We start from the raw sequence: 13,688 nt of genomic DNA, 5'->3' as shown, positions 1-13,688 counted from the left end.
GTAAGCGTTACGGGCCTGTAAGGTCCAGGTGACATTTAGGCAAAAGGAGCCAACAAGTAAACGACGATTTTGGGAATCAAATTCAGAGATGACTCTGGAATGCACAGTGACTTTATGCAAATAGTAATGGTACTCCAATCGGCTATTTTCACGCCAGACTTGATTACCGGATGGCAGAATTCAAAACGGAGATTCCAAGGTTAGTAGAAGCTGCAACATAGTTTAGGACACGTGGCAAAACCCGTGGCTGGGTGGCATTTTCCCAAGATGTAACCGAGTACCGGGGCCTTTCCCTGAAAAAAGCGGACACCATATCTTAGAAACTAACAATGGAATTTTTTTGAAAATCTGTTTTCCACGCCCAATTTATTTAGAGGTACTAACCTAACCCAACCTTACCTAGGGGCATGGCAAAAAAAAACCGGCGCTGGTGCTATGCTAGCATACATCTCAGGAATTTGCGGCCGGGTGCCAGAAGTGGCTAGTGTGGATATTACTGATAGCCCGCTTGTGTGTCGAGAAAAATAAGGATTCCCCCACAGACTTTGGAAAAAAGTACTAATATGCACAATCATTAATTGTCATATATATAGTTAATTATAACAATCAGGTGCATATGAATCTATACTGTATATATTTTGGTCCAAAGTTTTGATTTGTATAAAATGACCCGCTGAAAAAATAACGAAGTTGGTCTTGGGAAAGTTATTAGGATCATAGGATGTGTATTAGTGGTACTTCGGTGTTGCGGTCGCTAGCGAATCACCAAGATTCAAATTAAATACCTACAGCTAGTGAAATATATTCGGCCGTCAGTGGGTTGTGCTATGTCTGAATTAAATATTTAGAAAAAGTAAGCCTATTGTTACTGAAGTTATCGCAAGCAAAATAGCGTTTTTTTTCGCCGTTCTTGTGATGTTGTACAGTCAGGGAAAAGACTCCTTTTGCCCACTGCGTTCACTAGACACGCTAAATGGCAACGCCGCTTTTGTTTATGTAGTAGAAACTGTTGAAAATATGAATGAATTCGTCTCAAAGGCAAGCCTTATTGGTGGAGACGTTTCCTTTCCTGTTAGTATATATTCACTTATTTCAAAAGAAACAAAATGACCTGACAAAGAAAAAAGTTTACGAACAAACTACAACGTGATTCATGGTTTTATATGTGATTTTTTTTATTAGATAAGACGTTGTATCAGAGGGAAATTACATATAAAGTAATATTATCGTACACTTGCGTTTGGCTTTTGAGACTGACGTGGGAAACAGAGGAGGATGGACGGGGGTTGGGGGTGCGTGAAGAGGGATACTCTTTCTAAAATGTATAGATCTCTCTGGCGTGGTTGTCTGGGTCTTTGCAGGTAAGGCATATATGCCAAATGTATAACAACAACAGCGAGATAAAATCATTTCTCCCATTACAGATATCAAATTAAACCTTTTTCGTTACGCAGAATTCCAAGTCTATTACATAGGTTCACGATTGATAATGTTTTTTTAAGCAATTGCAAGAAACGGAATCAGAGTTTCTATCAATATGGCATCTCATTTTGGTGGTGTTGCCAGTACCTCACACACGGATCCACGTGCGTTTAAATCCACGGGTAAGCAGCTTAGATTTTCTCTAGGGAGCACTTTCGGTGGTCACGGTCATCACGGTATTATTGTCTGGAGGCATTTCTCGTTTCTACGTATACCTTGATTTCTTAACATCGTAGGTAAAGAATAAATTGGTAAGCAAGGAAATATGAAATAAAGCATAACAGTAAGTTTGCCAAGAGAAAATAAACATTCGTATAGACAGATCTCTGTCTCTCTCTCTCTTTAAGAAGGTTGATGGGCGCAAATTTCTCTTGGAAAGGCAAGATGTAACTGTAGCTCGGTCAAGATTTTTGAGAGAGATGAAGCGTCGCAAAGGAGTCAGGGCAGAAATTCGTGTATCTCGACGAAACTTGGGTCAATCAAAATTACACTGGGCTCAAGTGAAGTCTTATATGGCGAAAAAGAATACGTTCAAACTGGCAGACCTTAAAATTTTAGTGCAAGAAGCATCGAACAATGTCACGGCGGAAAACTGGAAGAATGCAGCGAGCACGTAGAGAAAATTCAAAGAGAGGATGCCCGGCAAGATGTGGCTGTAGACAAGTTGGTTGACAGTTTTGTCATCAACATAGCTGATAGCTCTGATGACTAGTTTTCTGAATAAATTATATATAAAAAAGAGGATTAGGCCTACAGGGGAAACCTCTCTCGAAAAACAAAACGCACCTTGACTTTTACCTCAGTGGTGGTGTGGAAAAAAGTTTGATTGAAAAAAGTAGTCTTTTAAAACTTATGATCGTTACTCCTCGTTATAGATAATATATAGGCGACAAAGAAGTTTATTTTAATTCGTATTTCGAAAAATGAACAAGAAATATATCACCTATTTCTATAGCATTAATTAAATACTTTTAAGTATCTAATTGTGTAATAATGATAAATGTACATCTATCTACAAGTACTGACAAAATAGATAAGGTGATCATATGTAAAAAAAAAAAAAAAAAAAAAAGCCGTAAGATTTAGAAAAGAGAGAGAGAGCGCAGGGCGGAGTAGGAAGGAGATTAAAGTACCTGGAAATCAAAAGCCCCAAAAATCTTATAAGTATAGCCTCAGGGTTTGTCTCGAAGACATTTAAAGGTCTGTCACACACGTGTCAGTAGCCTGTTTTCGTAAAACTGGCAACAGGGCAGATCTTTAAAAGCCTTGCCAGAGAGATCTATTCGTCGTAGCAAGAGTTTTTTTTTTATAGTAAGGTAGAAACGATGAACTGTCGAAGCATGTATAGCTCCGTTAACGATTTTTCCCCCAACTCCTAAACCTTTTGAAGCTAGTTCTGATTTCCCATTATAACGATAAGTAATGTAGCTACAACGACTGAAAATATTGTGTTAATTCCGTCAAAATTTATAATAAAAGTGTAGTTTCCTTATTCAGTATCTTAACAGTAGTTTGCATTAGTTAGTTATAAATGATTTGTTTAACCAGACCTCTGAACTCTTTTAGAGTTCTTCTCGGGCTGGGAAGTTTGCATTAGGATCAATTCAGTTGTCGAATACCATAACCTTGACCAGTCCCGTTCAAATGTTCCTAAACACAATTAGCTACATTAGAGTTCAAATATTTACATATCATCTAGTCTACGCTGAAAATTCCGCCAAAATTGCGTAATTCAATCGAACAGCAGAGGAAATGTAGTTATATCTTGAACAGCCAACCGTTCTGTATATCGTTATCAGAAAAGAATCAAAATTTTTTGTGAGAATAAGGATGAATAAAATTATTGGAAATACTGAATTCCCAACAGATACACAGGAGTTTGGAGATGATACTAATGCGAGGACAGATATTAAATTTTGAATTGATAAAAATTTCATGAAATGTACCGGCAGTCCTGATGGGAATTCTATTTTTAGAGCTCATTCGTTGTGGCCAAGAATATACGTTGTTTACCCAAGAAGGGCCAACAGAGGTTGGCTAAGAACGAAGTTTCCTTTCCACCGACTGCTGCTGAGATCACTTGAACAACTTTTCATATGGAGTTATTTTTACTGTTAATCTTATGCCACAGTTTTAATCATGATTTATCAGCCGCTTACTGTTGCTAAACGCTCTTTTACTTTCAAATTATACTTAATATTCTTTGTAACATGGATACTGTGATATAGAATGCATACCTTTTTTGCTTATATACAAAAATTCTATAGTAGCCTATAGTAAAAGCTCCTCTGTCTATATTCATTGTTGCACGCAAATTTCATATGTCTTTAGTTCTTGGCCAAGACAAAAATATCCTTTTAAATACGAAATAATCATTAAAAACAATGTTATTCACATAAATTATATATATATATATATATATATATATATATATATATATATATATATATATATATATATATATATATATATATATCAGTCATTTATATGTTGGCGTGTCTCTAAGGGATCAATGACCAGCACCAAGTAATTGAAGCATAGGCTAATTGCTATTAAAGCTAATATTTGCGTCTCAGAGCCAAGAGTCATTGATGGTGCAGCCAACCATCAGACCAAAAGTGGAATGTGACCTCCCATGATTTCATAGGTTCATATCATAAGAACTTGGATCTGGATTCTGTTAATTGAGAAGAGTGTCATTCATCTACAACCAATCTTAATAGTTTAAGTGGAATCCATCCACCCAAGGTCCCTCTGCACGGGTGTTTGAAGTAGAAGAATAGCATAGCAGAGAGCAATATTTTAATGTATATTAATATCGTGCATATTTCACAATAAACGCGTGGTCAACATCGCTGAATGAAGCTATAAGTGGAATTATATAATATATGTATGTATATATATATATATATATATATATATATATATATATATATATATATATATATATGTATATATATGTATATATATACATATATATATATATATATATATATATATATATATATATATATATATATATATATGTATATATATATATATATATATATATATATATATATATATATAATATATATATATATATATATATATATATATGTATATATATGTATATATATGTATATATATATGTGTATATATATGTATATATATGTGTATATATATATATATATATATATATATATTATATATATATATATATATATATATATATATATATATATATATATATATATAACTAAACGATAATTATCAAGCTATATATTTTCGGTGTTCCTCCCTTGATAGAGGCTGCCTGACAGTGGTTCTCGAAGCCTCCAAGAGAGTAATAAGGAAAGAGCAATGGCATGGCTTGGCTGTTCACTCATTAATATCATAAAAGAATGCTGGCCACATTTAAGTAAATGAGCAAAATAAATTTATTTGATGTCATTAAGAAGCAATTACATTCGCTAGATATTTGTGTGATTACATGATATCAACTCTCTCTCTCTCTCTCTCTCTCTCTCTCTCTCTCTCTCTCTCTCTCTCTCTCTCTCTCTCTCTCGTCTTGAAAAAATGGGTTGTGGACAATGAATGCGATTTTGTAGTAATTGCATCGATATTTTTTTTGTCACTGTAGCGACAGTATCAGTTGATGAAATGGAAATTCCGCAGTAGCTTCTAAAGATTTTGGACTTATAAGCAAAATCGTTAAAGAAGCTATGCATGGTTTGATTAGGCAGTTCGCCGTCCCTTCCTTCCCTCGGAACAACTTCTACCTTCTTCCAACCTTTCACCTTCCATCCACCTCCGTCTCCTGTGTCAGTCTCAGGAGCCAAACGACACTGCATAATGATATCACTCTACGTAATTTCCCTTCTCTAAAGCGTTTTATATAATCCTGAGAAAAAACTTATAAACCCATTTTTCACGTTGCAGATTGTTCACACATTTTTTTAACTACGTATTTTAGTTTTTGTGAAATAAAGTAAGTAAATATGTTAACTGGTAAGGAGACGTCTTCACCAATCAGTTAATAGTATTACTACTTAACTACATAAACAAAAGCGGCGTTGCCATTTACAGTGTATCGTGAACTCAAGGGATAAAACAAATTTCCCCGACTGTACAACTGTGTCAGTACTGAGTAACCGTGGATTCAGGTTTTTGTTTTTCAAAATCAGATTTTCAGGTGCAAGGTAAAGGCTTAGGAATTCTCGTGAAAAGTTTGAAATACTTGTCATTTGTCAAACGTTCTCGCCCTCCTTTGAACTAAATTAAATTTATTGATGATCATTTCATCTGTAAGGTAGGAATTCACCTGTGAGGAGTCTTATAAAATTACTTTCTTGTACAACTTTACATTTAGAGATTCACGACATGCCCACCCAACTCGTGGGCATGTTTCATTAGCGACATACTCGCCGCAAAAGGTGAAAAATAAGGTAACACAATGATACCGTAATCGCCGTGTGGTCCCGCGTTGGGATTTTGATTAAAGGTGCTGGTGTTAATTCGTATGTACGGAATTATATACAATTTGTCCCCTTTATCTTTACGTTCAGTGGAGATTTCTTCAACTGACGGGGTAGGTGGTGTATACAGGTATATACGCAGGCATGTCGAACTGTGCGAGCATGGATCAGAATGCGTTTTTCAAGTTACGTTCATCGTCATCCACGATTATTTTTGGCGCGTCTTTTACTGAACATCACCTGGTCCCTGGTGCGGGCTTCATTTCCTTGTCAGTTTGTTTGGGTGCAGTGTATTCGAAGGTTTTCCCCAGTAGGTTTGGTCGCATATAGGCTCATTTTGTGAATTTTTTAAATTCCCAAGTGTTTTTGGCAGTATACATCTGTACTATATTAATCATGTTATTTTTCTCAAATTCTAAAAGGCAGCAGCTTTAATGCCGTAGTTCTACATTATCCATATGTATTTTGTTCATGATTTTTGCTTCCGTTGTCACAAATTCTGCTGTGCGTTGAGTAGTCAATGATACACTTAAAAAATTTAACGTGTGCTTAAAGTGCATTGTTTTATCCGGCCCTTAAAGGGCTCTAGTATTAACAGCCAAAATGTCTTCCCGATCAATTAAGCAGGGTCTGGACAGGATCGTGGGTAATATGGTGAACATTGGTTATTCAAGTATGTAAGAGACCAAATGTTATTTACCTAGATACCTTAAAAAAAACAGTTTTACAGTTTTGTACTTGAATTCGTACAAGGATCTATGCCAGGGTAAGAAGTACTGATCTAATCCTAAGACACTTTTTTATGAGTAAGATATGGTACCGTTCCGTGACCATGAGTGGAACGATGCGCCCTCGTAAGATAACGAAAAGTATATGCGAAAACAATGTCTCACCCCTGACTTTTACGATATTTTGAAAATAATTTTTAAAGTGTAGAGGAAGCTCACGACTTCTGCTGTATTTTTTTTAAAATAGACCATGTCAGTGGTGGCTTGGCATCAGCCCTCGCTACTCGAGTTGCTGGACTGAAGCAACAAAGAATGCATTCAGATATTTCAATGTAGTGACATGATAGTTGTAAAAAATTGATTACCCATTTTACCAGTTATCACTCTGGCTCATAAGTGATTGCTCCAGATAAAAGTAGAATTTGTAAAGATTCCATTCTGCCTTTTACCTTTTGATGAGTATATCTGTTGACAAGATTTGCCTATGGATATCATGTTTATCATCCAAGTTACCGTGTGTGACAAGATTTAAGGAAATTTGACCGTTTGGAAATGGGATAAGTTTATCTTGTATGGAAATTTACATTTCAAATTGATGTTTATTCCTCAGTTTTCTAGATCCGTTGATTAAACTGATGCATTAGTGCAGCAAATCAATTAGGATGCAAGAATCAATGTCAGATTGCATAGCAACTGATGTATTTTTTTCATTTCAAAGTTCTGATCACTGCCAACCACATCCCCAAGTACAAAATTGTTACTGTTTACCAGAAACTAATGCAATCTGGTCATTTTTGCAAGAGCGGAGGTATGCCACAAAAAGGCTTTGTTAGAAGTGTTATTCTTAGGACTTTTTCTTATTTTAATGTTAGCTCAAATATGTTTTGTTACCTTTGAATGGTGTTTTCCACAAAGTTTTAAGCTCATGGGTGTGTTTATTCCGCTCGTATTGAGTCGAAAGGACAATCTGTCTGTAGTAGACTACAACGCTTATAACAATAGGCTTTGGATAACAAGTATGACAAATTTTGCAAGTTCCATCGTTTGATGTTATTACGCAATTTTGACGGTACTAAATGAACAAAATTGTAAGATCCAGACATTCTGTCTGGTGATTCTGTTTACCGGACTCCGTTGTTTTGTGTACCCTCTCGGAATTGTATACATAATTTTGATTTTCTTTGCATTTTTTAGTTAGCACTTACGCCTGTAACTAGGTTATAACAAACTACGCGGTTTTTCCACCCAAGGGTTAGTTTAGCCATATCAAAGTGTATATATTAATACCTTTCGTTGCCCAATAAATGTGAAGGTCTTGATTTGCCTTAGGAGCATTCGCTTTTTGTAGATCAGGTTTTGTGTTTATATGAAACCTAATAGTTACAGTATGCCAAAAGATCATCGAACGAAGTGTGTATGAGAAAGTTTGTTGAGTTGAATAGAGAAAAGTCAGTTCAAGATTAACAGTTACAAAATATTTTAGCTGAGAAACTTTAGTTTCACGCTAGAGTGAAACTTTCATGTATTCCAGTGGTAGGCTATATCGAATTTATTTTAGCTTATATTAATGTTTTACCCAATCTCAATTTTTTTATTAAATAGTAAGTGCAAACAGATAAAACCATCATGGTGTGCCTATCTTTTTTCTAATTATGGTTTACTCTTTTTATAGATTGTGGGATAGTTTCAAGTTTTTGATGTCATACTTTTAGATGGGTAAACCTTGTAATATTGGTTTATAGTACAGTTTTTTTATTCTTGAAAGTGATTATTTCATGTAGCTGTGTGTATAATGCTCCTTGATGTAACGTAATACTGTATTAGCTAAACCAAGACTATTTTATATACCAAAATAAAGTATGTAAAATTAAAAAGAAAATAATCGAACCTAAACCTCCTGCTTTAAAGTGTTGGATCTAAGCCGTTGGCATTTATTGGTAAAAGGTGTGAAGGACTAAGTTACTGACCCTATGCTTGTTAAATCCCCGCTTTAGTCCTCCCCTTAATTATCTTCACGCCTTAGTGAGACGAGGATAGTATTTTGCGAATCCCTTTGGCCTTTCGCATAATTAAATTCATTACACTATAAAGCCCCAAAATCCTTCAATTTACATTTATTACATCCTGGATTGAGTTAATGGAGTAACGGTGATTCAGTGTTCACTTGTTAAAAATTTATGGTACAATAATTACATGCTTAGGATGCGTAATGAAAATTGACCAATTTATATTTGAAAACCGAGGAAAGGTGGTATGGATAAGTAATCGCAGACTGCCCCTATATCCCTATAGAAATCCCTTTGCTTTATGATGTTAGGTATTTGGTTAATAGCACTTTTCCCAACGTTGTTTAATATGTAAAAAATATATGCTCGGATAACCTTTAGAAAGTAGTAAATATCGTAGGAGCTCCGTATTTAATTAAATTTAGGCGATAATAACTGCATGATCTAGCACCGCGGCTGTAGTGGGGGTTAACTGTGTTGCCATGAATCCAGGTAAACAAGTCACAGGAAAAAAGTCACAACAATCTTTTTTAGATAGTGACCCCCAAGGGTTTTAAGCCCGTTGGGGATTGCCGGATAAACATAAGACTGTAAATATCATATGACCAAGAAATAATGTGAAATTTTCCCCTGGCTTTATTACCGGTCACCATAAATTGACATTTTTTTCCTAGCCAAAATTGATTGTTTTTCCTGTGACTTTCTCCTAGAACTTTATTACCGGCCACCGCTGCCATAACCCCAAAGCATTAATTGCAGAAAGCTAAAGAGTAAATCAGCGAATTTGTAGACGTGCCAGTGCTCAGTGTATGAATGCGTTTTTAATGCAGATTCACAGATTTTGACATTGAAAACCGAGACCTCAGAAGTTCAGTACCAAATGTATGTAGGGCATCACAGGTTTCAATGTTTTAGCAAATTTTCTTTCATTTAAGAGTTATTCATTTGATCGGTGTCAATATCCATACGAGGATAGTTTCAATGAAGTGAATTAACTTTCTTGTAATTAATCACCAGTTAGGGAATAATAAGCTCGTATTATGGATAAGAGAATTTGTAGATACTCTTTGATAAATCATGTAAGTGAATACTTTGTCAGTTTCTATCCAGGGTGTATCTTGTTATAAAAAGCTTACCAAGTCTTCCTAAATGTTGTAAACTTAACACTCTCATTACTTGGCAGAACTGCGTAATGACAGGAAGGTTCACCGCTAATATGACACTAAAATTTTTAGTGGTGACGCCCTGGACAAATTTTTGGAATATTTTCATATTAAAACAATTAAAATATGAAATCTGCCGATACTGTTAAATATCCACTTCTCAAATACCTATCGTAAAATGTCCAGTTTTAAAATGCCTATTAGCTTTCTAGGTAATTGTCCTCGTTTTGTAAACCCCAGTATCGATTGTTGATGATTGCACGGTAAACTCATATAGCCACAATACCCTCTCTTACCACCCCAGCAGTGCCATATAGTCAGCCAAAAATAAGACTAGATAAACTTCGTGAGATTAAAATAATTGTTTAAAAAAAAATAATAAAAAAAAAGAAACGTTTAGACACGATACCCTGATTTGCCCTTTCAACCTAAAATTGTTTCCCTGTTGTAGCGAGATAGTTGGCCTTTGGCTCACAATACCTTTTTCAAGCATTTTAGCATGACACATTTTGCAGAGTGACCAATCCTTGTTATCCCGTTTCCAAGTTATGCATGTGTTCTGGTCGGTGGTCGGTATAAAGTCGCAGGAAAAAAAGTCAATTTTGACTAGGAAAAAAGTAACGGGGAAAGAGTTGCATTAATTTATGGTGGCCGGTAATAAAGTCACAGGGGAAAAATTCACTATTTCTTGGGGGTCATTATCTTTCATATTTACAGTCTTCTGTTTGTTTATACGAAAATCCCCAACGGGCTTGTACTAAACACGCCACATAGGTGGATACATACCGGGTTAAAACCCTCAGGGTTATTATCTAGGAAAGATCGTGACTTTCTTCCTGTGGTTTTTTTACTTGGATTCATTTTGGTCATGGATCATAAACTTGAGTTATGCTTCTTTGACCTTTGCACGCAGACTCTGGAGATTGATAATGGTAGTCCATTTGTGAGCACAGCTGCATTTCATTAATTTAGGGAATATTGTTACATCTTTTAAAAATGTATTTTCACTGTAATTATACTTTTATTTAACAGGTGAGCGGTAATGTCGATTTCCCGAGGTAGGAGGCTGACTAGCGTGTTTTAATAACCTAAGTGATTATTCAAGGGGTCTAACCACCGATTAGAATATGGATGGAAGGCTTCACCAAAGGGGATTCTGAGAGGAGGTGAGTGCTTATTTAACTGCTTATTCTTGATATCAGATACAATATTGAAAGAGGCCGGAAATAAAGTCACAGGAAAAAGTCACAAATTTGGCTAGGAAAAAAGTTAGGGGAAAAAGTCGTATCAATTTATGGTGGCCGGTAATAATGCCACAGGGAAAAATTCACAATATTTCTTGGTCATTATTATTATCTTTGATATTGAGTCATTTGTTTGTTTTTTACGGTAATCCCCAGCGGCCTTGTACTAAACACGCCGCAGTTGTGGATACATACCGAGTTAAAACAAAAACAAAAAATCCCCAACGGTCTTGTACTAAACATGCCGCAAAGGTGGATACATGGATACATACCGGGTTAAAACCCTTGTGGGTCACTATCTAGGATAGATTAATTTGACTTTTTTTCCTGTGACTTTTTTCCTGCGACTTTTTTCCTGTGACTTTTTTCCTGCGACTTTTTTCCTGCAACTTTTTTCCTGCGACTTTTTTCTTGTGACTTTTTTTTTTTAACCTGGATTCTGTTGAAAGATCTCGGAATATCTTCGTCTGCATTTAACAAGTTGGCAGCCATAGATTATAAAAATCCTTGATTATTCTCTCCTCATCTGGTATCAATGAAACTGTATTTTAGATATTTGGTTTTTTACGTACGGAAATACAAAACCACTTTATATGTAAGTGCTGCGGATATACAAACCATCCTCTCTCATGTAGGAGTACTTTTAATTAAAAGGCTGTAGATTACATTGGGCAAATGTACAAAGCAACGCTAAATACCAACTTTCTCTTGAATGCCTTCCCCCTTTACAGAACTTTTGAGACTAAGCGATACCCCCTCTGTACTAAAATTTGTGAAATTATTCCAATTTGCCAACAATCCGTAATCAAATCTATATTTAGTTAAGAATTACTCAGTGTTATACCACTTTCTTTGTATATTCTTGATTTTTATGAATCGTAACTTCCGAAATTTGTATTGAGTAATATAACGTTCTTAACAGTCCCAAGGTTTTTTGACCTTTTAAGCAAAAAAAAAAAAACTCTTGGCCAATCTTAATTGTTTTATAAAGCAATATAAATGTTTCCTTAAGTTTTAAACAGGGTGACTAATTGTATTTGCATTTCCAGAAAATCAACTACCATCACGGAGGAAGAGTGGAACGTCTGTCCAAGAATATTATTTCCCTAAGGATCGAATTTTGCGGAGGCAAGCAGTCAACTTCAAATGCTTGAGGAAGCTTCAAGATAAAGTCTCACCGACTGCGAAGTTTTGAAAGCTTGTGTGCCGCAGTTGTACGAGATTCAAATGATGAAGTAACAAAAAATGTTAACTTGAAGTTCAGTATAATATAATGTTAGTGATTAAAATGAATAGTAGTGATTATTTTAATTGTTAAATTTAATAGGCAATGTAATGTTAGTGATTATGATGAATCGTAGTGATTATTTTAATTGTTAAATCTAAAAGGTAGTATAATGTAATGCTAGTGGTTATAATGGATACTAGTGATTATTTTAATTGTTAAATTTAATTGGCAGACTTTCGGTAACATTTTATATGTTTACGAGCCGAATTGTTGCACACAAAGCTTGCCGTAAATTTTGACACAAGAGAGACTATAGTTAATTTGTCGGTTAAGGATACGATTCTTTTATCAAGTATATCTTGAACATAAATGTTAAAATAGATGTTTATCTAGTTATTCCGCTTTATATCACAATGTGTTTAGTGTATGGTAAACTGTTGAGAAAAAACTAGGAAAATACTAAACGTTAATGGAAAAACTATTCAGGGTCTGTTTTTGTCGTATTTTGCGGATTTATTTTTCCCGTTTTGAAGTAATTTTTCGTAATAAAACTAACTCCAGTGAATTTGTCTAGAGGATTAATGTGAAATGTTTTCAAAGCGAATTATAAAATTAAAAATTAGTTTTACAAGTATATTGTTTGTTCGAACAATATACTTTTATTGTCAGACCAATGACAACAGTGGTTGTTAAAGAAAGAAATGCTGTTTTCTAAGACTTTTGCTTTTCCTTCGTATTCTGCATTAAGTTCAGCAAAATTTTAAATTCATGAGTAGTATTTCAATGCTTGGTATTATAAGATGTTAACTTACCTAAACTTTACTTGGTACTGTGCATCCATCATGCTTGTTGAATGCTGAGGAATCACCCCACAAATTATTTCTCTTTAAGGTTCAGGTTCATTTTCATACTTTCGGCTTTAATTGCGCAGTCTCTCTCTCTCTCTCTCTCTCTCTCTCTCTCTCTCTCTCTCTCTCTCTCTCTCTCTCTCTCACCTCACTAGTTACTCGGACCTGTACATTAATTGCTCTCTGTTAGTTTTACAAATTAGTTCTCGGATCGCAATTGGAACCTAGTTACTTTTCTCTCTCTCTCTCTCTCTCTCTCTCTCTCTCTCTCTCTCTCTCTCTCTCTCTCTCTCTCTCTCTCTCTCTCTCTCACCTCACTAGTTACTCGGACCTGTACTTTAATTGCTCTGTTAGTTTTACAAAGTTCTCGGATCGCAATTGGAACCTAGATACCCCTCTCTCTCTCTCTCTCTCTCTCTCTCTCTCTCTCTCTCTCTCTCTCTCTCTCTCTCTCTCTCTCTCTCTCTCTCTCATTAGTTACTCGGACCTGTACTTTAATTACTGTTAGTTTTACAAATTAGTTCTCAGATCG

The 13,688-nt window shown here is 35.2% G+C and overlaps 1 long non-coding RNA gene across 2 annotated transcripts in view; it reads left to right on the top strand.

Moving 5' to 3' along the window:
* LOC136828808 (uncharacterized) overlaps positions 1-13,688 on the top strand; it is an 855,933-nt gene extending 842,245 nt beyond the window's left edge. For both annotated transcript variants that reach the window (XR_010850235.1, XR_010850234.1), the window contains exons 19-20: positions 10,869-11,002; positions 12,130-13,688. This is a non-coding gene — a long non-coding RNA (uncharacterized lncRNA). The remainder of the gene's footprint in view (positions 1-10,868; positions 11,003-12,129) is intronic.

This window comes from Macrobrachium rosenbergii, chromosome 43, assembly GCF_040412425.1.
Source record: "Macrobrachium rosenbergii isolate ZJJX-2024 chromosome 43, ASM4041242v1, whole genome shotgun sequence".
Classification (NCBI taxonomy): domain Eukaryota; kingdom Metazoa; phylum Arthropoda; class Malacostraca; order Decapoda; family Palaemonidae; genus Macrobrachium; species Macrobrachium rosenbergii.
Note: the sequence above shows the minus strand (reverse complement) of the source record. Positions and strands in the feature narration are given on the sequence as shown.